This window comes from Panthera tigris, chromosome F2 (genome assembly GCF_018350195.1).
Source record: "Panthera tigris isolate Pti1 chromosome F2, P.tigris_Pti1_mat1.1, whole genome shotgun sequence".
Lineage (NCBI taxonomy): Eukaryota > Metazoa > Chordata > Mammalia > Carnivora > Felidae > Panthera > Panthera tigris.
In genome coordinates, this window is record NC_056676.1 from 40,398,445 (window position 1) to 40,407,281 (window position 8,837).

General features: G+C 44.7%; 1 long non-coding RNA gene across 1 annotated transcript; it reads right to left on the reverse strand.

Moving 5' to 3' along the window:
• Window positions 1–512: 512 nt before the first annotated feature.
• LOC122235072 lies at window positions 513–8,524 on the reverse strand. The gene is made up of 3 exons (XR_006213188.1): window positions 8,300–8,524; window positions 7,370–7,603; window positions 513–2,913 (listed from the first exon to the last, which is right to left on the reverse strand). It is a non-coding gene; the product is annotated as an uncharacterized LOC122235072 (long non-coding RNA).
• Window positions 8,525–8,837: the final 313 nt, after the last annotated feature.

An 8,837-nucleotide genomic window follows, 5' to 3' on the forward strand; every position in this document is an offset into this window, starting at 1 on the left:
AAGAAATGATTGGGAAGTCAATGAATAAAGGTTAAAGGCTTTTTGTTTATTTATTTAATATAATTTATTGGCAAATTGGTTAACATAAAGGGTGTAAAGTGTGCTCTTGGTTTTTGGGGTAGATTCCCATGGTTCATCGCTTACATACAACACCCAGTGCTCATCCCAACAAGTGCCCTCCTCACTGCCCATCACCCATTTCCCCTCTTGCTACCTCCCCCCATCCACCCTCCATTTGTTCTCTGTATTTAAAAGTCTCTTATGGTTTGAAAGGCTTTTTATTTAATCAACTGTATTTTTATCCTTGGGTAATTTCCATCTTTTTTTTTTTTTTTTTTGAGAGAGAGAGAGAGCACGTGTGCAAGTGAAGGAGAGGGGCAGAGGAGAGAGAAAGAGAATCTTAAGCAGGATCCACACTCAGCTCAGAGCCTGACTCCGGGCTCAATCCCATGACCCTGGGATCATGACCTAAGCCTCAGTTGCTCAACGAACTGAGCCACCCAAGTGCCCCTCCATCCTTTTTTTGCTGTTATGCAAATACGTGTAATGTAGGAAATACCAAGGACGTGTCTGTTCTACCACGTCACTGCTAATGACTTTTGCAAAATGTTTATGAATGCCTTCTACAAAACCACCTTCCGAAACTGTGGTGGAGAAAGTTTTATACAACTTATCCATCTGGATGAAGGTCCCAGTGTGGCTGTTTTATAATCTCATGTTCATGACCTGTGGGTAAACTCCTAAGAACTTACGTGATCCCAGCCAAAGCCAGGAGCAGCCACATTAGAACCTCTGGGTTATACGCATCATCCCTGGAAACACTGGACTCTGGCTGCACTTCCAGTTGTAAATACCTAATCACGTCAAAAATGTGTAAAGTTCCAAGACCAAGGCACTGCACACAGCTCTTTCCAGTACATGGGTCACAGCTGCAAAGCTGTCAAAATAGCAGAACAGTGGCCTGGAACTCTGCCCTCCAGAGGTCCAGGGCATGTGGGCAGACTCACAGAAACGGATGGCTAGACATGGAAGAAAGGCTAGATTTTGATTTTTTGCTTTATGAATTCAGCAAATTGGGCACAGCAGCAATAGTCAGATTCTATCTGGTTCATTCCCAGCAAACCAGACTCTTGTGGATCTGCAAGGCTTCACGTGGCTCCATTTCTTTTCCAAGATGATCTTACCTTGCAAATGGGCTTTCAGCCTGATCAGGTAAAGAGAAAAGCTGGTGGCTTGGCAGGATAATTCTTGCCTGTAAGAATATGAATCAGGGCTCCACATTTTCCGGACATTTATCTTTGTTTTGGATCATTTGAGGCTGAATCCACACCTTGGCCACTCATCCCTCCACTGTTCTATCTTTCCTTGATAAGAAGAGAGTAAGAAGTAGACGGGCTATGAGTTATGTTGTTAGCACGAAGGGCCTTTCTACATTGTTTTTTCTCTTTTTACAGTTTATCTTACATTCCCAGTCATCCAGCAGAATTGTAAACTGGTAGTTTGAAGGGGCTGGTACAGCTCTTCTCTCAGATAGTCCTTATGCCTCTGACAGAATGCTTCCTGGCCATGGGACTGACCATCGAGAAAGACAATACAGCCTGTGGGATGTGGCTGGTTTGGGAGGTTTTTGAGTCTTGACGCTGTGATTTGGTGTTATGTGTTCTTGTCCTCTCTCAACCTAAGTTATTGAATTTGCGAATGGGGCTAATAAAGCATTCAATTCAGGTTGACAGTAGGCTAGGAGAGCACTGCCACCGTGTCAGCAAGGACAAGGTGTAGCTGCCACACTGCCAAGACCCAGCACCCCCTAAAGTGACTCAGCTGAGAAGGCAGTCCCGGAAGGGCAGCCTAAATTGTGCCCAAAAGGCACAGAGGTGACCCAGGCTGATGTTCCATCAAGCTGTTGGAGCAGCGGGTAGGGGGACCCCTCCCTCAGTGGCTACTCGGGAAACAGGAGGAAGTAATGTGCAGGTGCTGAGATGATGGCTCCCATTTCGGACCTGACATTCAGGATTTCTGTGACTATCAGCAAGTTATTTCATGTTTTTAAGCTTCATTTTCTTCATCTGCAAATTGAAACAATAAAATCTATTTGGAGAGTTGCTGAGAAGCTTAAAGTAATGGAGTGAATGCATGACAAGAGTTTAGCAATGGGCTTAATATGTAGCAAGTGCCTAAAAATGGTAGCTCAAAGCAAACAAGTAGCTGGAAGACAGCAGAGTTTGGGGAGATGGATCCATTCCTGGTAGAATCCCTGCCTATAAGAGGACAGATGAGAGAAACAGGCTCTCTCTTTGCGATGGGTACTAGTGAGAGCCAACAAGCCCAGCCTAGCCATTGGGGCACGGGCTCAGGCTCTGTTCTCAAGGTGGCCATGCTGTTGGACAGAATTAGGATGTGGATATCAGGCTTCATCTGGAAATTCTCAGATACCTGTCTCTTGTACTATGTGACAGGATGCCTGAGGCTTTGCAAGGGAGAGTATTACGCTGGTTGGCCTGTCGGAGTCTCCATGATGCATCCCCACCACCCACCCCTCCAGTTTTCAGGGTGAGTTTCCTGTTCAAGTGTTTAGGTGGGGACTGAATGCAACTTTCAAGAATTGACTTAGAGCTTGGGGGAACCAGGAGGCAGCTGACACTTCCCCTAGTCGCTCACAACTTGTGTTGACTGAAAAATACTACCATATAAGTCTCTCCATGACCTGACTTCTCCCCATGTTTTTAGCCAGGCTCTTCTTCACAATTTAAGCTTTGATGATATCCCCATTTATACCATGCTGATTTATGCCTCCATATCTTTGTTCTTCCCAAACCTTCAGCCTGCAATGCTTTTCCTGCATTTCTTCATCTGGACAGCTTTCAACATTCCTCAAGGCTCAGCTGAGTAATCACTTCCTCCAGGATGCCTTCCCTGAGTCCATGGGATAAAAATAGTAACCAATTAATTAGCACTTAACTCAGTACCAGACTAATGGAATAAGCATTCTATACTTTGCATCATGTAATACTTCAACAAATCTGAGGAAACAGAACCCTCAAAAAGTTGAGTGGCCTGCTCATGGTCTACCTTAGCAGCTAAGATACGTTAGAGCCTGGATTTTAAGTCATATGTGCTAAACCCAAAACTGATGGTTTCTAATCACTATGATAGGTTGCCTCCCTGCACGTACCTTCTTCAAAAATGGAATGGAAGTCATTCACCTCTCTGTTAACTCCTCCTAACAGAAGGAAATTCCCCCAGGACAAAAATTCTCTGGATCTAGCTCTTCATCTCATACCTGACATGGAGTGTTCATTCAGTAAAGGCTAAAGGCCATGTGAAATAAATCAAAGGGTACAAAATTTATTTTTTAAATGGTGGTGGAGAGAGAGACATGGGTTTGGAGGAGCTCCTCGTCTAGCAGGGAACAGGAAATGATCAACACGCAAGGTAATTCAATAGGAAAAAAGAAAATTGCTAAGACAAATTGGTGCTCAAAAGCTAGATTAGTGTATGGAAAAAAGCAAACCTTAACCCTTACCTCAAACTATATGCAAAAATTAATCCAACAGTGATCACAGATATCTCTGAACATAAAAGCTGAAAATATAAGGCTTCTAGAAAGAAACCTAAAAGAATATCTTTGCACTGTGTGGTAGGCAAAGATTTCTCAAGACAAAAAAAAAAAAAAAAAGCACTAAATTATAAAAGAAATTATATTGGACTTAAGAAAAAATAATCATGGGGTGTCTGGGTGGCTCAGTTGGTTAAGCATCTGACTCTTGGTTTCAGCTCAGGTCATGATTTCACAGTTTCGTGAGTTCGAGCCCCACATAGGGCTGACAGCAGGCAACTCCCTGGGATTCTCTCTCTCCCTCTCTCTCTCTCTGCCCCTCCCTCATTCACACATGCTCTCTCCCTCTCCCTCTCTCCCTCAAAATAAATAAATAAACTTCTAAAAATTAAAAAATAAAAATAAGTAAATAATTCCTATAATTGAGTAAGGAAAATATAAAGATAAACAACCCAATAAAAAAATGGGCAAAAGACTTGACCAGGCACTTCACAGAGGAAGATTTGGAAAAGACTAATAAGTACAGGAAATACAATCAAGTTCATTAAATTAATTCAAACTAAAATCACAATGATTTCACATCCATGAGAATGGCTAAAAGGAAAAAACAAAATTGCTAATACTAAATGTTGACAAGAATGTGGAGCAAAGAACTAGACTCATACATACATTGCTGGCACAGCCATTTTGGAAAATTATTTGTCAATTTCTTATAAATTTAGATACTTGCATTATGATCCAGAAATTTCACTCTTGGGCATTTACCCCAGACAAATGAAAACAAAACTCTATAAAACTACTTGTTTCTGGAAGCTTATTTGTTATAGCCCCAAACTGAAAACAGTTCAAATGTCCATCAGTAAGAGAATCGATAAACAAATTGTGGTGCATCCATTCAATGGAATACTACTCAGCAATAGAAAAGAAAGGACTGCTGTCACATATAACATGGATGAGTCTCAGAAACATTATTTTGACTGAAAGCAGCCAATCACAAAAGAGTACATTCTACATGATGCTATGTGTATGAAATTCTGATATAAGCAACACAAATCTATGATAATAAAAATTAGAGTAAGGGTTGCTATTGGTGGCAGGTTTGGGCTGAGAAAGGGTATGAGAAAACTTTCTGGAGTGATGGGAATGTTCTAGATCTCGATCAGCTGACTACACAGGTATATTGATTTGTCAAAACTCAGAACTGCAGTCTTAAAAATCTATTTTTACAAACAGTTTTAGTTCAAAGGAAGAAATAGAACGACTGTGCTTTGTTCAGATCACACTTGAAATACTATGTTCAGTTTTGAACACATCTTAAAAACAATAAATCAAACTATGGGTTGCCAGGATGCAATGAGAAAGGTAAGGAATGGGGGAGGTGCAGGCCAGAGAGAAGACAAAGAGGGAGTGTTGTCCTATTTAATCATTGGGAGGAGAGTTGTGTGGTCGAATGCCTACATTTATTCACCGGGTCTCTAAAGGGCATAACCAGAACCAGGGGGTAAAAATTACAAAGAGGAAACATTTTCTAGACACCAGGAAATGAAGCTGCAAAGCAAAGCAAAGCTTGGACAATCATCAGAAGGTCGCTGACAGAGCCTGGACAAAAGGTGGAGCAGCCTGGACCGCATGTGCTGTAGGGGTGGAGAAGACTGGAAGGGAGAGTGGATGTGAGAAAAAGCAGGAAGTAGACTGGGACATATGACACATGTGTTGTGTGTGTGTGTGTGTGTGTGTGTGTGTGATATACAAGGGAGAGCAGTGAATAGAAAATGACTCTCCCGTGTTTCCAAAGAAGACACCATTGATATTGGTATGTGTCATAGAATCTTATGAATCAGGAAATTGTGTTTAAAACATTAGACCTTAAAATTGTGCTATTGTGTCTGACTAAGCAATCAAAATGGATTTTAAAGAAAATGCGACCGAGTCACAGAGCTATTGGAGACAGGAACCAGAAGCCAAACCACCCACCTGCCTAACCTTTAAAGGCACCAAGATAAGCTGTTGTCCTTCAACCCCATCCTATCACCCCATTTCAATTTCCTGTGCTTACCCCATCTGAAAGTTTTCTTATTTATTTATTCTAAACTTTATATTGTATGTCTCAGTCCACTGGAATATAAACCTCTGAAGAGCAAGGATGTTGTGGTCTTAGTCATGGCTAGTGCCCCGGCTCCTAGAGTCCTGTGGATCACAAGAAGGTGCTCCATCAAGAACTGAAGGTTGAGTGAAGTTCAAGCCAGAGCTGATTTGGGGATGGCTTACTCATTGGTGATTGTGAATGGGAACCGCAGAAACACATGCCAGAATACTTCAGCCATTCGCAGAAGCTGTAGTGAGCATTTCAGATGTGTGTTTCTTTCAGTCCGACACTCATAATACCCCGATGGCACTTATGCCTTGTGCCAAGGCGAGTCCTCTTAGGCTCACATCTGCTCCAGCTGCTGTTTGCCCAGACAGGTTCCAGACACGGTTCCCTGCAGACGGCTGCAGCAAGCGCACTTCTCTTTCCTGCCTGGGGCTTCGCTGATTCCAGCGTGTGACACGCCCTCAGGAACCTTCTGGGCATCTCATGCATGGGCAACTCAATAATGCGAGCACTACAGGAACACCCTTGATCAAAACCGGGTGGGGGAGTCAATGGACAAGCGCCTCCCCCTTTTGTAATCAGGACCAGTAGTTCTGAGACGATGCTTTGCATGAGGGTCCTCAGAAAGTGCAGCAGGTGAGATCAAGCAGCAGTCACCTACAGCGGGAGCCAGCTTGATAATGCACCCTTATGTTGGCACTCCTTCTGTCCTTGTTCCTCGGTCCACATTGCCCTTCTTCACTCCTCCCTGGGACCAAATAAACTAACTGCACCCATGCATTTGTCTCAGGCTCTGCTCTCTGGGACACCCAGGCAAAGACAACAACCTAATTTTCATTACCTTGACTCTGAAAGTGCTTTCTTGTTTTAGGAAAACCACCTGGATATGTAGGTCAGAAACTTCTGGCAACAAGAAGGACGCGTTAAAATCCCCATATGCCCTTTAACTCTCGGGGCCCCTTGGCAGGTGCTGAGGCAAACCAGATAGCATGTGGCCCTGGTGTAAAGGCAGCATCCCCAGGGGCTTCGGCACCTGCCATCTGATGGGCAACGGCAAATCCTCCCTGAGAAGAGCAGCTGAGGGCAGAAGCCGTCCTCAGCGGTGAAGGATGAGTGCCTGGCTGGGGGGGAGGGGGCAGGGCAGCTGCTGGAAGGCAGCCGATGGGCTGGATGAGCCTATGGGGTGGAGATTTCTCACACCCCCTGCCACTCAGGGACATCTTTGGTGAGGGGAGGCCCTTTGCAGAGAGACCCAGGGGCTGGAGAAAGGACAGTGAGTAAGTAGCAAAGGGTCTTCTTCTGTGATGGGGTCTGTATCTTGTTCCCTGGCCATTTTGTTCTTCTTAATAAAAGAGGTAAAATTTTCATAACATAAAGTTAATACTGTACAGTTCAGTGGCTTTTAGTAATTCACATGTTGTGCAACCATCAACCTTTATCTGGTTCTCAAACGTTTTCATCTCCTCTGAAGGAAATCCTGTCCCCATTAAACAGTTACACCCTCTTCCCAGCCCCCAGCTACCGCTAATCTGCTTTCTGTCTCTATGGAGCTACCCATTCTGGATATTTCCTATAAAGAGAATCAAACATCGTGCAACCTTTTGTCTCTGGCTTCTTTCACTAAGCATAACGTCTTTGACGTTCATCCATGATGTAGCGTGTGTCAAACTTCACCCCTCTTTAAGGCTGTGTAGTGTACCATTATATGGATGTATACGTACATAATCACATTGTGTTTATCTGTTCACTGATTGATGGGCATCGGGGTGTTTCCGCCTTTCATCTGTTGTGGTGAGTGCTGCTGTGATCGTTCGCGTACAAGCACGTGTCTGAGCCCCTGTATTCAATTCTTTCGCGAGGATGCCTGGAAATGGAATTACTGCTCATCCATCGCCACGTGTGATTCTTTTTCCGATGCTCCCGTTTGAGCCCCCCTGACTCTCTCTGCCAATTGGCTGAAGGAGAAAACCAATCACCACTTTTAACTAAAGATCTACGGAAGGATTTAAGACACCCACCCGCATACATGGGGCTTGGTCAAAGCTAAGGAAGCTGGCGTCCAGGGAGATGGGAGGGGGCTGGCCTGAGTGTTCCCCTACGCCCCTCTTCTTTACAGTGAGGGTCTTAGCCTTACTGTGAAGTCACTTGGATGGGTTAGGTGGATTTAGTTGTGGGCGAGACCTGTGTACCTATGTAAGTATGAGCCCTGGGGCCTCATTTAGGTACATATACGAAACCATTTCACAGGGACAAGCCAGCCCTTATTTTCGTTTTCCCTGTGGGAAGTCTTTCAGCCGGGTGTCTATTTATTTATATTGGTTACCATGTAAGCATTATTTGGAACAAATCTTGAAAATTAGAAAAACAGAAAAAATAGGGTTCGGTACTAACCAAGCTGAGGGTCACGCCTCCGAATTAAAACATACCACCTGTACTGGGACAATCTGGGTTGGAGTCGGAGGCTTTCCGTTTGCCACCACGTGAATGCCGTGTAGGCTGAACTTGGGACCCTCTCACTGGGGCAGTTTTAAGACATTAAGTCACTGTTGGCTTTGAGCAGTACTCGTTCTAAGAAATGGATGTTTTTTTAAACAACAAATGTCCCAGAGTTCTGTCTGGGTACTGTTTTAGTTTGGAGATTAAGCACGTACCTGCGTCTATATGTTAGTGGGGGAAGAACCGGTGGTCAAAACTGAGACAGGAAATATCCATTTAAAGCGATGCGCACAGGGACATTCAGTGCATGAAAAAGATATCTGTGGGCGGCCAGGTCTTCTTCCCTCACGCCTGACCTTTTAACTCAATTGAAGAGCTGTTACTTCGATGGCCACAAAGGTGTCCCAGTGCCCCTGGGCAAGAGAGGCGTCTCACTTCCTGGGCGGTGGCAGCTTCTGTGGACACTCACAGCGCCCCACCCCCGCCTCCACCCTCACCCCCGCCGCTCCCCCCCCCCCCCCCCCCCCCCCCCCCCCCCCCCCCCCCCCGCCATCTGACTCACGTTTTCCACCGTGGAGGTCACTGACAATGGAGCAATTAAACAGGCAGACCTGCTGAGGTATTCAAGTTTCTGTCCATAAATCTGGTGGGAACCTTGCACGGGGCCTGCTTTAATTACATTCTTTCAGAATCCCAAGGTCAACGCGAACAACCCTTTGGGAGCTGGCTTGCTATTTTGATTTTTAATTCTCC